General features: G+C 40.4%; 1 protein-coding gene and 1 long non-coding RNA gene across 2 annotated transcripts in view; one reads left to right on the top strand and one right to left on the bottom strand.

Moving 5' to 3' along the window:
* Positions 1-5,402, bottom strand: part of STEAP4 (STEAP4 metalloreductase) — a 35,121-nt gene extending 29,719 nt beyond the window's left edge. The window contains exon 1 of the mRNA XM_004045697.5: positions 5,185-5,402. The gene's annotated coding sequence lies outside the window, so the exon portion shown is untranslated. The remainder of the gene's footprint in view (positions 1-5,184) is intronic.
* Positions 1-15,137, top strand: part of LOC109027779 (uncharacterized) — a 94,842-nt gene that overhangs the window by 30,103 nt on the left and 49,602 nt on the right. The window lies entirely within an intron of this gene.

Below are 15,137 nucleotides of genomic sequence, written 5' to 3'. Positions count from 1 at the left end.
GCTGGAGTGCAGTGGTGCCATCCTCTACCTCCTGGGCTCAAATTATTCTCCCACCTCAGCCTCCTGGGTTCAAACTATTCTCCCACCTCAGCCTCCCAGGTAGCAGGGACTACAGGCGTGCACCCCCACACCCAGCTAATTTTTGTATTTTTGGTAGAGATGTGGTTTCACCATGTTGGCCAGGCTGGACTTGAACTCCTGAGCTCAGGCGAGCCGCCCGCCTCAGCCTCCCACAGTGCTGGGATTACAGGCGTGAGCCACCGTGTTTGGCCCCATATCACTCTTTAAAACGAATTAGACTACAAAATATTACAAATAAATTTGTAACTACAATACAGTATAGCAACATAATAGGGACACTAAATCAGGAAATACCAAGGTTCCTACAGTTTCTTCTACTTTAAATAAAATGTTATAATAATTTCAACTGTTCACTTTATATGTGCTATACAGTTCAAAGCAACCTCATGCCTCTCCCTGAATGGTAGGAAGTTAAAATGTGGACTTTGCCACTGCACTTTGACCCTGTTAACTAATATTGTGCAGGCAGCATCCATACTCATTATGTACTATGTCCATAAGGTAAGTATCTTCCAAAAATAAAAATCAGTGTTATTAGCAACGCCTTGCTTTCAACAGAGATTTATTGAATAGCCACACTAAGAGGGATAAAGTGAGAAACGAGATGGACCCTGTCCTCAAGGAGATTTGGTCTTGGGAAAGATGAAGCATATAATCAAATTGTTGCAATGCATAGTGTAATGGCCAGAGCAGACGAATGTGTAGAGAGGATGGGCGCCTACAGGCTAGGAGGGACTTGAATCTGCCAGGAAGCGGAACAAGTAAGTTTTCCAAAGTCTGTGCAAAAGTTTTGCAGCCACAATTTAACTTGAGCTCAAAACTGTTTTCACACCCTGTAAAAAGAGCAGGTATAGATGAAAGATGAACAATCAGCGATGACCATTAATTATCCCTTCCTATTTCTACGCTCCACAGTGCTGGTGCCATCAGCTCTCTGAGCCCTGGCTCTGTTCTTAATGCATTTTATTTTCTTTAATATTGGGTGCTGGCCAGGCGCGGTCACTCATGCCTGTAATCCCAGCACTTCGGGAGGCCAAGACAGGCAGATCACTTGAGGTCAGGAGTTGAAGACCAGCCTGGCAAAAATGGCGAAACCCCATCTCTACTAAAAATGCAAAAATTAGGTGGGCTTGGTGGTGCATGCCTTTAATTCTAGCTACTCAGGAGGCTGAGGCAGGAGAATTGCTTGAGCCCAGGAGATGGAGGTTGCAGTGAGCTGACATCACGCTACTGTACTCCAGCCTGAGTGAAGGAGTGAGACTGTCTAAAAAAAAAAAAAAAAAATTGGGTGCTGAGGCCAAATTGACTAGCTTGTATTCTACTAATAATCTTCCAAGAGCTGTGCTATATAGTTTTATTATCTTTTAGCCTTTTTATTTATAATTATAGCTCCTAACTTTTCAAAATTACTCTTTGCACACATTTTCCTTCCTTTTAAGATGAAAAGGGAACTTTATCCTGATGTTAGGATTGATCATATAATCTGCATTAAAAAAAAAAAAAAAAAGTCCGACCGGGCGCGGTGGCTCACACCTGTAGTCCTAGCACTTTGGTAGGCCAGGGCGGATGGATCACCTGAGGACCAGAGTTCCAGACGAGCCTGGCCAACACGGCGAAACCCCGTCTCTACTAAACATAAAAAAATTAGCTGGGCATTGTGGTGGGCACCTATAATCCCAGCTACTCAGGAGGCTGAGGCAGGAGAATTGCTTGAACCCAAGGAGCGGAGGTTGCAGTGAGGCAAGATCCTGCCACTGCACTCCAGCCTGGGTGACAGAGCGAGACTCAGTCTCAAAAAAAAAAAAAAAAAAAAAAAAAAATCCTCCCAAAATAGCTTTTCAGAAATATGTGACTGCCAAAGTACAGTACAGTAAGACCTCTCCACACATGGCTGAATAAACTCTTACAGAACATTGTGGAGAAGAATTTAGATTGGGATGTCAATGTCCTGCCTAGTTAATTAGAGTGTACATACTTCCTTTAGTAGAATAGTGTGTTCTTTTGCAATGATATGTTTCTGAAAGAGGATCTTTAAACAGCACAAGGATTCATTGTTTTCTATTCCTTAATGATTTGGGAAGAACAAATTGTTAATGTATGTAGGCCAAGTATGTTTTCTTAGCATGCCTTGTTTTATGCATTAATTATTCTTTAGTTATTTATTTAGTTTGATTCCTTCCAGGACTGATTTCTTCTTAACAAAAGGACAAATACTAATTCAAATCACTTTGGAAATGAACTAAAAGTCATCAGAAATATCTTGAGTGGAGTTAACACAGTATATAGAACTGTTCAGGAAGTTTTCCTAATTAGTAAACCAGTCTCTTTTCATGTCCTTTGTAGGGACATGGATGAAATTGGAAATCATCATTCTCAGTAAACTATCGCAAGAACAAAATCCAAACACCGCATATTCTCACTCATAGGTGGGAATTGAACAATGAGATCACATGGACACAGGAAGGGGAACATCACACTCTGGGGACTGTTGTGGGGTGGGGGGAGGGGGAGGGATAGCATTGGGAGATATACCTAATGCTAGATGACGAGTTAGTGGGTGCAGCGCACCAGCATGGCACATGTATACATGTGTAACTAACCTGCACATTGTGCACATGTACCCTAAAACTTAAAGTATAATAATTCAAAAAAAAACAATCTGTGAAGAACAGAGACAGGTAACTTCAGAGATCTTATCTCTGTAAACCTTACATTATTATTATCTGGCATAAACTTACAACAAACAAACAAACAAACAAACAAAATCCCACCCAGAAAACTTCACTATCCCCATCCTATTCTCCATTGTTATAGTAAGAATTATTGGTAGATGTAGCTGCAGGCACTAGCAAATTACCTTCTCAGAGGACAACCTGGAGAAAACTAGCTACAAAGTGCCCTAGCAAAGTGCCCAATCTTCAGGTTTTGAAGGACTACTGTGTTGCTGCTGTTGTGTGTGTGTGTGTGTGTGTGTGTGTGTGTGTGTGCTAGCAACTTATCAGTTTTCCTAAGATTTTCCGAAAAAGAAAGATTTTTAAGTAGCATTTGATAAACTGTCTAAATTAATTATGAAGAGAACTAGGTGGTAAGGATCCTAAAACAGTGGAATGTGTTCCTGAGAGTGACAACAGAATCAGCTACCCAGCCTTTAAAAGGAGAATTTATATCCTTTTAATAACAGTATTAATAATAGTAGGGCGATTCAGGGGAAGTCCTTCAAGAGACAAAGTAATGCAGAGTGACCACTCCAAGTTTCTTTGAATATAAAATTCCATAACAAATGACCTTATTTTTCTTAAAATTGTTCACACATAGTGCAAGGCCTGGGGTTTTTAATTTATTAACAAGCTTAAAAAGTCTGTTTAGTTCCTTCTAAACAACAGTTAGCAAGCTTTAGTAAGGCAGAAGTCTGGAAATTGTTCTTCAGCTAGGGGCCAGGCCTTGTACACCTGGTTTCTGAACAATGTGAACTTCAACGATGTGAACAACGTGAACCACAGTGGAACCGTAAACGTTACCAAATAGAAAAACTGCTATGACCCAATTTCTCTGTACACATGTACCATTTACTTTACAGCCTTGGAGCCTGATAAATAGGAAGTGTCTCATCCCGTTTTCTGGGTTGGCAGTGTTTGCCATGCAGGTAGAATATACGTGCAGGTCAAATCTCATATTGTGCTAAATCACAGCATGCTGAAAAACTTGGGACCTTGCAAAAGGCCATATCTCAGAAAAGTTACTGCTTCAAATAAATTTGCCATTTTACAAAATTATGCCTACTGTATCAGAAAGAAAAATGTTCTCTCATGTGAGTGACATTTATATGACTGCCATTTGTAGGGAATAGGACATTCTCACATAGCAAGGCTGAAGAATGGTTTTGAAAGCTGAGAGTATTCTCTGAATGATAAATGTGGCAGAACTTTAAAATGCTCCTGTGGGAAGAGACTCTTCCCCCCACAACTGGAGAGTTTCCTTATAAAAATGGAATGTGCATTATTATGAAAAAAGTAACCACTGAATTATAGTTGTAGCATTAAGGAGATTTTCTATATATTTCAAACTTGCAGGCATCTTTAGTCACGGCTTTTCACCTTGTTAGAGTTGAACTTTCTGGATCATCTGGCCCAGTAGCCAGCCTTTTATTTTACATCTGTGGAAACTGAGGCTGAGATAATGAGGTTCTAGTTATTATAGAACTAGGAATAGTAGTCTTCCTCCCCTCCCCCATTCTCTATCCAATTCACTTTCTCAGCTCACTGCAACCTCCACCTCCCAGGTTCAAGTGATTTTCCTGTCTCAGCCTCCTGTGTAGCTGGGATTACAGGCACCTGCCACCACGCCTGACTAATTTTTGTATTTTTAGTAGAGACTGGGTTGCACTATGTTGGCCAGGCTGGTCTCGAACTCCTGACCTCAAGTGATCCACCGGCCTTGGCCTCCCAAAGTGTTGGGATTACAGGCTTGAGCCACCGTACCCAGCCTCAGTACACCAATCTTTTAAAGAAAGTTCCTAAATTACCATCTAGAGGTGGGAAAAAGAATAATAAAATTCTGTCTCTGGACAAACAAACGGAACTGAGGCTTTATTTACTCTTCACAATAAATTATATTCTGAACAATCTTCCTCCAGAAAAATAACCTTTAAATTGCAAGAGGAAATTTAAATCAAGATAAAAAATGGAAGTGGTTGCAGGTATCAGGACAAATTTTTAGTGCCTGGTCAAGAGGCAGCCTCGGATCTGAGACCTTGGAGACTGCTAAAGCCACATTCTTCCAGCCTACTTTTTGATGGGCGCCCCAAGAGTGCGCCAATCCAGAAGTAAGATGCAGAGAAGAATCTAACCCCTTAATTTTCCCCCTTTGGGCTTCTCTGCATCCTGGGGTAGGGATGAGCCTTAAACTCCAGGAAGTTAGAAGCTTGCTGAATCGCGGAGCAGCCTCAGGTAACTTTCCTCTAAAGTGATGCCGGGGCGCGGCGGGGAGTTTGCAAGCACCTGTTCTTCAGTGCGAGTGGGCTGGGGAGTGGGGTCCTAGCAGCAGGGACTGGAGGTGAGCTGAGGCAGATAAGGGACGGGAGCCTTGTGGCGAAAAGTGACCCACCTGTGGGAGAGGCGCTTCCAAGGAGGAAGCGTCCAGCGCAAACGGTGCGCGCCGCGGGCCGGGCGGGTAGAGCGAAGTTTCGCCGCGCCTGCAGCTCAGTGCTGCGGCTTGTGGCTCTCGCTGCTATAAGAAGCCAGAGAAGGGCGGGACGGTCTGGAGATTTCGCAAGAGAAGCGGAAAAGAACTTGTTTCCTGGAAGAGTTCAAGCTGAGAATCCCAGCAGCTGGAAGGACCGGAACTTCTATACTGCGGTGCTGCTGATGGTGCCGCTGACCCCTGGGAAGCGGGGATTTTAAGGGTTTCACCCGAGCCCTTGGCATCTGTGCATCCCAGGGTGATTGAGGTTTGGAGAGGTCTAGGAATCCCCCTTTCCTAAAGGAGCAAGAAGGATCTCTTTGAGTAGCTGAGAAAACAGCACCTGGACTAGGCTTCTAGGCAATTCTTTTGCCATCTTGTCTCACTTTATAGAAAAGGTGGTATCTTTCCCCTCCGCCTGGAAGCCATGGGTTCTTATGGGGCTCATAACTGGGAAGATCTTGAGTTTTCAGGTCTTAATTTAGGTAGATTAAAGAAATAAAACAAATGAAAGAGGGATTGGGATACCTTATGATACATATGCAAATGGATTGGTGTGTCTTTCTACAGAGAAGGTCAAAAACCACAGCCATGGTTGTTTAAGATTCAAATAATCCTGATAAACTATGGGGCAAAGCATCCATACACTCCCGAACTCTGTAATCTAAATCCCAGAGTCTTCCCAATGATCTCCACCCAGCCATGGGTCTTAAATTCCACAGCATACGCTTGCCAAGCTCCAGAGGCCCGGTCATATGGGAGGCCTGTTCCTCCCATGGAAAGGGGTTGTTGAGTCAACCTTCCCTTTGTCTGGATTGCAACTCTCCTCACAGCTTCTTGTGGGGTTGGTCAGACCCCATGTCTTTCAAGAGGTCTTTTCTTAGCCATTAGTTGCAATTAATATTTTCTTTCTCTTATACAGTAGTTTATACTTTTAGCACAGCAATTAAGACAATTTGCCTTTCAAAAGAGTTATTATCATGTGTGTGTGTCTTGTCCGGGACTGCAGTCTTCGAGGGATGACACCCTAGTTTTTTCAGTCTGGAATTTTCCATAACACCTAGCAAAATGCATTACTTAACAATGGGGATTTATTCTGAGGAATGCCTCATTAAGCAATTTATTAAATATATTCTGAGGAATGTCTCATCAAGCAATTTCGTCATTGTGTGAACATCATAGAGTGCACTTACACAAACCTAGATGGTATCACCTACTACAGGCCTAGGCTAGATGGTATATAGCCGATTGCTCCTAGTCTACAAACCTGTTCAGTATGCTACTTTTCTGAATACTGTAGTCAGTTGTAACACAATGGTAAGTATTTGTGTATCTAAGCATAGAAAAGGTATAGTAAAAATGTGGTATAAAAGATAAAAAATGGTATACCTGTATGGAACACTTACCATGAATGGAGCTTGCAGGACTGGAAGTTGCTCTGGGTGAGTAAGTGAGAGAGTGTGAAGGCCTAGGATATTACTATACATTACTGTAGACTTTATAAACACTACATTTAGGCTATGCTATTATAAGAAATATTTTTCTTTCTTCAATAGTAAATTACCCTTAGCTTTCTGTAACATTTTTACTTTTTAAACTTCTAAGTTTTAAAAAACTTTTTGACTGTTTTGTAATAACGCAGCTTAAAACACATATTGTACAGTGTGTACAAATAGTTTTTGTCTTTATATCCTTATTCGATAAGCTTTTGTCCCGTTTTTAAAAGTTTTAATTTTTTTGCTAAAAATGAAGACACAAACACACATATTAGCATAGACCTACACAGAATCAAGATATGTGATATCACTGTCTTCCACCTGTATGTCTTTTGTTACTGAAAGGTCCTCAGGGGCAGTAACATGCATGGAGCTGTCTTCTGTGATAGCAATGCCTTTTTCTGGAATATCTGCTGAAAGACCTTCCTGAGGCTGTTTTACAGTTAACTTTTTAAAAAATACAAGTAGAAGGAGTACACTCAAAAGTAATTTAAAAGGTACATACAATAAATACATAAGCCAGTAACATAGCTATTTATTATCATTATCAAGTATTATATACTGTACATAATTGTACGTGCTATACTTCTATATGACTGGCAGCCTAGTAGGTTTCTTTACACCAGCATCACCACAAATGTGAGTAATGTATTGCTCTGTGATGTTACGACAGCTACAGTGTCCCTAGGCAAGAGGAATTTTTCAGCTCCATTATTGACCGAAACATTGTTAGGTGGTGCGTGAGTGTAATTGGTACTGAATATTTATTGCACTCATTAATTAATAAATCTACTGCCAATTATTATATTTTGCAAAAAATTGATCCGATAGTATTCTTTGGCCAGGGAAGAACTTAAAATATTCATTGATTTTATAGCATCTGATTTTCCCAGTTTGCAGACTAATAGGCAAGAGAGGGGTGTGCACCCATGGAAGAAGGTCCGCTGCGTGTCCCTAAAAGTCTTCATAGATGGTCAACACAGTTTTGGAGACTTTCCCTTTGTCTACCATTTGGTTTTAAGCCTTGATGGGCGCAGAAACTTGATAAGCACACTGAGCCTGAAACAACGAAAATGGTGACTTGTTAGTTGTTAATGGAATATAAAGCAAATAGTTATTGTAAAAATACAGTTGCTAAGGGCACCAGACATTATGGCCATCACATTCTCTCCATGTAGACATATCCTGTGGAAGCTATTTTATATGCAGAAGGCTGCTGGATAAACAGAGGAGTGAGTTATAAAATTCCAAGGTTTACTGACATCTGGTTAAGAAAGTAGCTACATCGATGCATGCCATTTAGAAGCAGAAGCTGGGGTCTATGGACCAGGTCACTCTGGTTTCTAGGTGGTGTTTGGATCCATTATGAGTTGACATAATGGGCAACCATATTCTCAAATGCATCCTCTGAGTAATAACAGAATCATTGCTTTATAAACTTATTATTATTAGGTAGATAAAAAATTTTGAAATGTGATTTTTATGAGAGGCAGATATATTTCAGTTATGTAAGTTCTTTTCTTTGCCAAAGGCAACTGGAGTCCTAGAAAAGGAGGATTAAATTACTGGGATATGAAGGATGGAAAAAAAATGCCTTTATTAGTGCAAAACTTAAGAGGCATTTGATGCATTTATCTTGTGGTTTAAAGATTGATTTTCCCCTTGGGCCTAGGAGGGACACACAATTCATAACTCTCCTAGTCTTTCCGTAAACCCTTGCCATAGGGGAAAATTAAGCTTCCCAAAGATGCCAGCAACCTGAGTACCCAAGGACTTCCTGTGGGCAGGATTCATCTTTCTTCCTGTAGTTTTATACTCAGAGCTCCAGATAAACCTTCCCAGATGTTGTGCACCACCAAAGCGTTCTTATTTAGGGATTTCCACATTTACTGTGCCCCTGAGTCTTTCCTGCTATGAGAGATCCTCATCCTACTATGTCAAAGGCCCCAAATGGCAGAATTTAGGCAAACTGATGAAGTAGGCCTAGAGCCAGTGTTCATTAAATGTTATTAAGTGATTGAATAAAAGTTACCCTTAACATTTCATATCTCCCTTTCAATGCCATTTTTCTCCTTTTCTGGGGCTCCCCTCTGCACTATCTTGTGTCTTGGGCATTTATCCCTCTTCCCCAAGTCCTCTCCTTACAGTGTTCCACACCTTCTTATGGGGTGGGGTGGAGCTTTCAACAGGTGCTGGACCAGGAGGTGACTGAATTGATAGTCTATAATTAGCATGTGTATACGAATCTCTTATTGACTTAAAGATTTGCCCTCTAGCTGTTTTTGAAAAAAAAATTTTTTTTTGAAGGACTCCTAGAGATGTCTCTGTCTAACCCCCAAAAATGAATCTCTATGGCAGGGATTTCAGGCGCTCTGGGAGATATATTTGAATATTGGTGTAAGGAATATTTTGTCTTTTGCTTACCTAGCATCCAGGACCAGGACTAAGTGAGGTGAATGAGGAGGCTAGGGCACCAAATCTGTGGAGGTGCTCACTCTCAAAACCCAGTCTGCACGAACCTGAAAATAAATGACTTCTTAAATGTTTTTCCTTTGGTGCCTTCCTTGCCTGCTCTAGTCCTGGTCCTGCAACATCCATTTCTCTTTGCTAATTATATCTTCATTTTCGTTTGATAAACGCCCTTGCACAATCTTGATCCACGTGGTTCAAGTTGAACCAAGGGCGCTGGGGTTCCAGGATCAGGCACCTGACTTAGACCTGGCCATTCAAAGCACAAAGCCTTGTCCACAGTGATTGGTCCAGTGATGGCATGTGACCTGAGTTGGGCCAATAGGAATCTTTCCTGGAACAACCTGGGAAGCAGCACACTCTTTACAGAGGGTTGTCGAACTGCTAAAAAGCAAGCCTGGGTCACTGTGAGGAGAAAGTCAGCCTGAGAAAGAGGCCACTTCAGGGGAAAAGAGAGCAAAGAGATGAGAAGAGACAGATTTCTGCAATTGTTAGAGTGCCATATCTGAAGAAAGCTGTATACTCTGGGCTTTTTAGTGACATGAGTCAGTAATTGAATGTCTGTTATTTGTATAAAATGGGATTGGGTAGGATGAGAAAGGCACCTGCTCAGTCAGACTTCTGTGACCGTAATGCCTACTGAGGTGGCTTCATCACAACATGTGGTCAGAATGAAGAGGGCATGTGTTGTTAAAAAAAAGCAAAACAAAAGCATTTCTGAGTTTTCTTGTAGTAGCTTTGGGACTTGGATACATAATCAATTTCTGTGACTGAAGTTTTTCAGATACTTCCTGTTATATTCAGAAATCATTTTCCTGTCTCAGAAAACTTTTTTTCTACTCCTTTCCTATTCTAGTGGGGGTGGACAGATAGAATCCTTCTCCTCCTTTTTCCTGAAACTGCAAAGGGTATAGTGAAGAAGCCAGGCCATTGACCTGGTTTTAACCAATTTCTAGGACTCCTGCCAACACAGACCAGGAAGCAAAACCAAACAACATTTTACTGCCCACCTGCACCCAAAAAAAGTACTGATGGGAAAATACGTCAGACACTGACAGTATTAGAGTCTGGACTAGGGATAATGTCAGGAATGACAATAAAGAACTTAAAAATAAGACCTAAAGAACTTGACTTTAGGTTCAAGAGAAGGTTGAAGAGAAGAGTTGAGTATGTGGGTTAAGTGAATAATAATATTTTAAAACATCACTGACAAAGCCTAGAAGTGACAGACAGTTGCAGCTACTTCTGGGAATTGAAAATAGGCAAGGAAACCCTTTTCTCTTTATCTGGGTCTCTGATTCCCTGGGTCACAAGGTCTGTGTTAATTTTGGAAGCTTCTAAGGCACTGGCAGGGCTATGGACTGACTATCACCAATAGGAATCTGGAGGCGGCCCAAGACCACACCTGCTGACCTCAGAAGAGGTCACTTAAGTACGATGTTACCAAAGAACAAGATGTGCAAAATAGTTTGAAGAGATGGAGAAATATTTGAGTTAATTTTTTGATAAATGCAGCTGGCATTAATAGAGATGTTCTTTCTGTAATTCAAAAACTGAAGATGTGTCATCTGCTTTCACCCCAGCCTGCTGGTACACGCCATGATATATGAAGCTGCTAGCAGAGCTATGAATCAATAGTTGATTGGTAGTTACTGTTAGTACTGGAAGTATTATTGGCAACAGCAATTCCAGTCCAGGCAATTTGTGCCTAGTGCCAGTAAAGGAAGGTTAGTTAGATTTTTCACATGCTAAAGAGGAGACAAAAATAAATTTAAAAATATTAGAGTGAATGAGGTCCTGTTCACTTTCAAATAGAATTAGCAGGGAAAATAGTATAAAACCAATCACAGGAGGAAAAGCAAAAGAGAAGAATACTGAAAATATGAGGCTGTTTTTTTTTCTTCATTTTCTAACTGTAAAGATCAATTACTTGCTAAAAGTTATTTTCTTTTTTGGGGTTTCTTTAAAGATAATTATATATATTATTTTTATGCTGGTAGTATTAACTATAGATGATTCTGTAGTACCAAATACAGATGATTTATGTTCACAGAGTGTTTGCTAAACAATTTATTTAGTTACTATAGATTGTTTTACATTATATAACACTTTAGTTTAAATAATTAACTAAAATATTTAAAGAATTAATGCAAAATTCAAGATATAAATGGGGTATGTCGAAAAGCTGTTTTCTGCAGACATTGAGCTCCTTTGTCTGGAGGCAACCACGTTGATGATTTATTGGGCTCCTTTCATAGACAGACTATGCATATAAAAGCATATATATTTGTTCTTAAAAATTACAAATGGTGGCCAGGCAAGGTGGCTTATGTCTGTAATCCTAGCACTCTGGGAGGCCAAGGTGAGCAAATCGCTTTAGCCCAGAGTTCGAGAAAAGCCTGGGCAACATGGTGAGACCCTGTCTCTACAAAAAACACAAAAACTAGCCAGGTGTGATGGCCCATGCCTGTAGTCCCAGTTACTCAGGAGGAAGAGGTGGGAGGATCACTTGAGTCTGGGAGGTCGAGGCTGCAGTGAGCCATATTCGTGCCACTGCACTCAAGCCTGGGTGACAGAGCAAGACCCAGTCTCAAAAACAACAACAGCAACAAAAATATAAGTGGAGGCCTACTAGTCACATTCTTCTACACCTTCCTTCTTTTCACTGAACACTGTAACTTAGAGATCATTCCCAACAGAGTGGTCAAGGCAGTCCTATATCAAACTGCACGCACCCATGCCCACCTCCTTCACTTGCTCCCCTTTACTCTGCTGTCCGTTATTTCCACGGCACTCATTACTTTCCGACATACTGTCCTTTATTTATTTATTACATTTAGTGTTTTTCTTTCCTCTGGAACTCAAGAGCCATGAGCACGAAGATATTTTGGGGTAATTTTCGCCCTACTGTATATGTACCACTTACAATGGTGACTGGCACATAGGGTCTCAATAAATATGTTGAATGAGTGAATGAATGGTTTGAAGGGAAAATGATGGACTGGTAGAAATGTATAAAATAAGTATGCAGATATATAAGATCTATGAAACCATTCATGTCAAAAATGTATTGGTGAGGTTAAACCAGTGCTTCCCTAGCTAAAGCAGAATGCTCAAGTAACTGTCTCTACTGATTGCCAGTTTGTGCTTAAATTTGCTCAGAAAAGGCCAGATGCCTCCAGCTACTTTATCTCTTGCTATTCCCAGGGTTCTGCTTTTTTTTTCAGACTCCTTTTTAATCTATAACGTTTTCATTTAATTACTTCTTTCCCAACTCCATATCTCCTATGTCTGTAATAGCATTCTGTGAAAATATAATAGAGTTCCTAAGCCCTTTTTTTTTTGGAAAGGATCTCTGTAGTAAGATATTGCTTACTAGGTCCCAGGAGTCAGCTGTTATAAACAGTCTGTGGAAGAATGTGCAGCATTCATTGTATAGAAGGAAGTGGAGGCTTCCCTCTTCACATAACAGAACCGTACAGCAGCTGCCGAAAGAGTTTTGATGCCTCAGACCTGTCATCTTATTTTGCGTGTGTAATGACTACAGGAAAGAGGATGTGGACATGTACTATCAATTAGTGTTAAGTAAAAAAAAAATTTAACAGTAAAAAAAGGAAGTGAAGAAAAACAAAATAAATGGCTATTCTACCAGTCCTCTTTAGATATCTGCTTTGGTTGGGCTGTTGGCTGTTTGGGAATAGTCTTAATTTGTGCTTTCTTGCATTTTGTATAGCAGTGATTATATCATAGATTTTACATATGAGAAAGGCCACACAGGAAAGAATCTTTAGAAGCAGGGGAGGTAGGTTATAAATTTTTATTCAAATGTGAATTAATTAAAACCCCAAATCAGAACTCTTTTAACATTGAAATTAAATCCTGGGCCATTCATAACTTTATGATTATTCCACAAGAAGATTGTTCATAAGCAAGAGAAGTATCTTAATTGAACACTAGAAATTTAAATACAGAAATTTGTCAAATCTTGTCAAAATCCATTGGCTAGAAATAAAGGATTATTAGTGTCAGTGGTTGACTTCTGTCAGCCCTGGTACCCCCTTTTCCTCCTCAAAGAGTAAAGCTTCACTTGTCTAGAGGGAAGGAAGCCAAGGAAAGGACACGAGAAATCCAAACAGATTCAGTCAAGTTCATGGACTTCAATCTAGGTATGCCCTCAAGTATCTAACTAAGAAATGCGTTAGTGAATTCCAAGAAGTCTAGTTTTCAGCCTCCTGTGCCTGAAAGGAACAGAGGAAAAAGACAGGTAAACTCTGAAAAGCAGATTCAAGGACTCCAAATACAATTGTCTAGGATAACTTACTGTATGGGCAAAACAATCAGGAAATACTGAGGAAATTACCATATATATCATACCAGAATTAATTTTTATGTTGATCACCATTTATGACCAGAAAAAACCAAAAATGTTTAGTCTACATCAATAATATAAGAAATGGTGTAAAAATAATCTTAATAGCATTTTGATCTCAAATGATTGTAAAGTAATAAAAAATCTTATGTCAGTTTTTGATACTGATCTTTTCTATCCACCTTCCTTCTTACCTAGATGCTACTCATATGCTCACAGCATCCACCTTTTCCTTACTAACAGCCGCCACATTTTCATTTCAAACGTCTCATTTTCTGATCATTCTCTCTTATCCATCCAGCTCACTTACCCTGCTTATCCCACTCTTGCAAGTTATCAACCTTATAAAGTCTTCTGATCCCCTGCCTTTGTTATTTATTTTTATATTCATCATATTCATCACATTCTCTATCTTTCACTTCCTTCTTACCAGCTGTGATTTCACATACTGTTATGACGATTTTCTTACAGATGTTTCTTGATTACCTTGGCCATCTCTTTGCCACTTCCTTGCCTGGCAAAATTTCAACACTAGTTATATTGAAGTGACTGCCTACTTTGCATCTTCACCCAAGCAGCTAAATGTTACTGGAGAAAATAAAATAATTGTTGCTAGCTTTAGTTATTTCAAAACCATGACCACAAATGTCAGGGCATATTACACTTAGTGGCATCCTACTATACCTGTGGAGCCATATTCCATTTCTAACTCTCTAGGATGATTTCTTAAACCTCTTCTAGTTCCTTTACTCACTCACTCACTCACTCACTCACTCACTCACTCACTCACTCACTCACTCACAGGTTATGATCCCACCATAATCTAATTTTCCCACCTCTAGTTCTACCAGCTCACTATATTCATGCCCACATCCTCTTCCAACTCACATTGCTATAAGGCTATTCCCTCCTGATGTGCTTTGGATTCCCACCCCATACCATCATAAAGAATTCACTCCTCCAGGCCAGATGCAGTGGCTCATGCTTGTGATCCTAGCACTTTGGGACACGGAGGTGGGTGGGTCACTTGAGGTTAGGATTTCTAGACCAGCCTGGCCAACATGGTGAAACCTTGTCTCCACTAAAAATACAAAAATTAGCCGGGCGTGGTGGCGTATACCTGTGATCCCAGCTACTTGGGAGGCTGAGGCAGTAGAATTGCTTGAACCTGGGAGGTGGAGGCTGCAGTGACTGGAGATTGTGCCACTGCTCCAGGCTGGGTGACAGAGAGAGACTCTGTCTAAACAACAACAACAACAACAACAACAACAACAACAACAACAACAACAATTCATTCCTCCAATTTCCCTCACTTTTTCAGTTGTCAGTTCATTTCTTTCCACTGGGCCATATCCAACATTGTGCCACAGTGACTTAATGCACCAACCTTGAACATTCTATCATAGGATGTTTGCCTGTTGCAGTTGCTATTGCTTCTGCTTGGAAAGCTCTTTGCTCAGATCTACTAGTGACTACCTCATTGTTCTGGTTTCAGCTAAACTTCCCTGCTAGTGGCCTTTATTGATCTTCTTAGTTCAAAGTAG

The sequence above is a fragment of the Gorilla gorilla genome, chromosome 6 (genome assembly GCF_029281585.2).
Source record: "Gorilla gorilla gorilla isolate KB3781 chromosome 6, NHGRI_mGorGor1-v2.1_pri, whole genome shotgun sequence".
Lineage (NCBI taxonomy): Eukaryota > Metazoa > Chordata > Mammalia > Primates > Hominidae > Gorilla > Gorilla gorilla.
The sequence above is the reverse complement of the archived record's forward strand: the minus strand, read 5'-3'. Positions and strand labels throughout refer to the sequence as shown.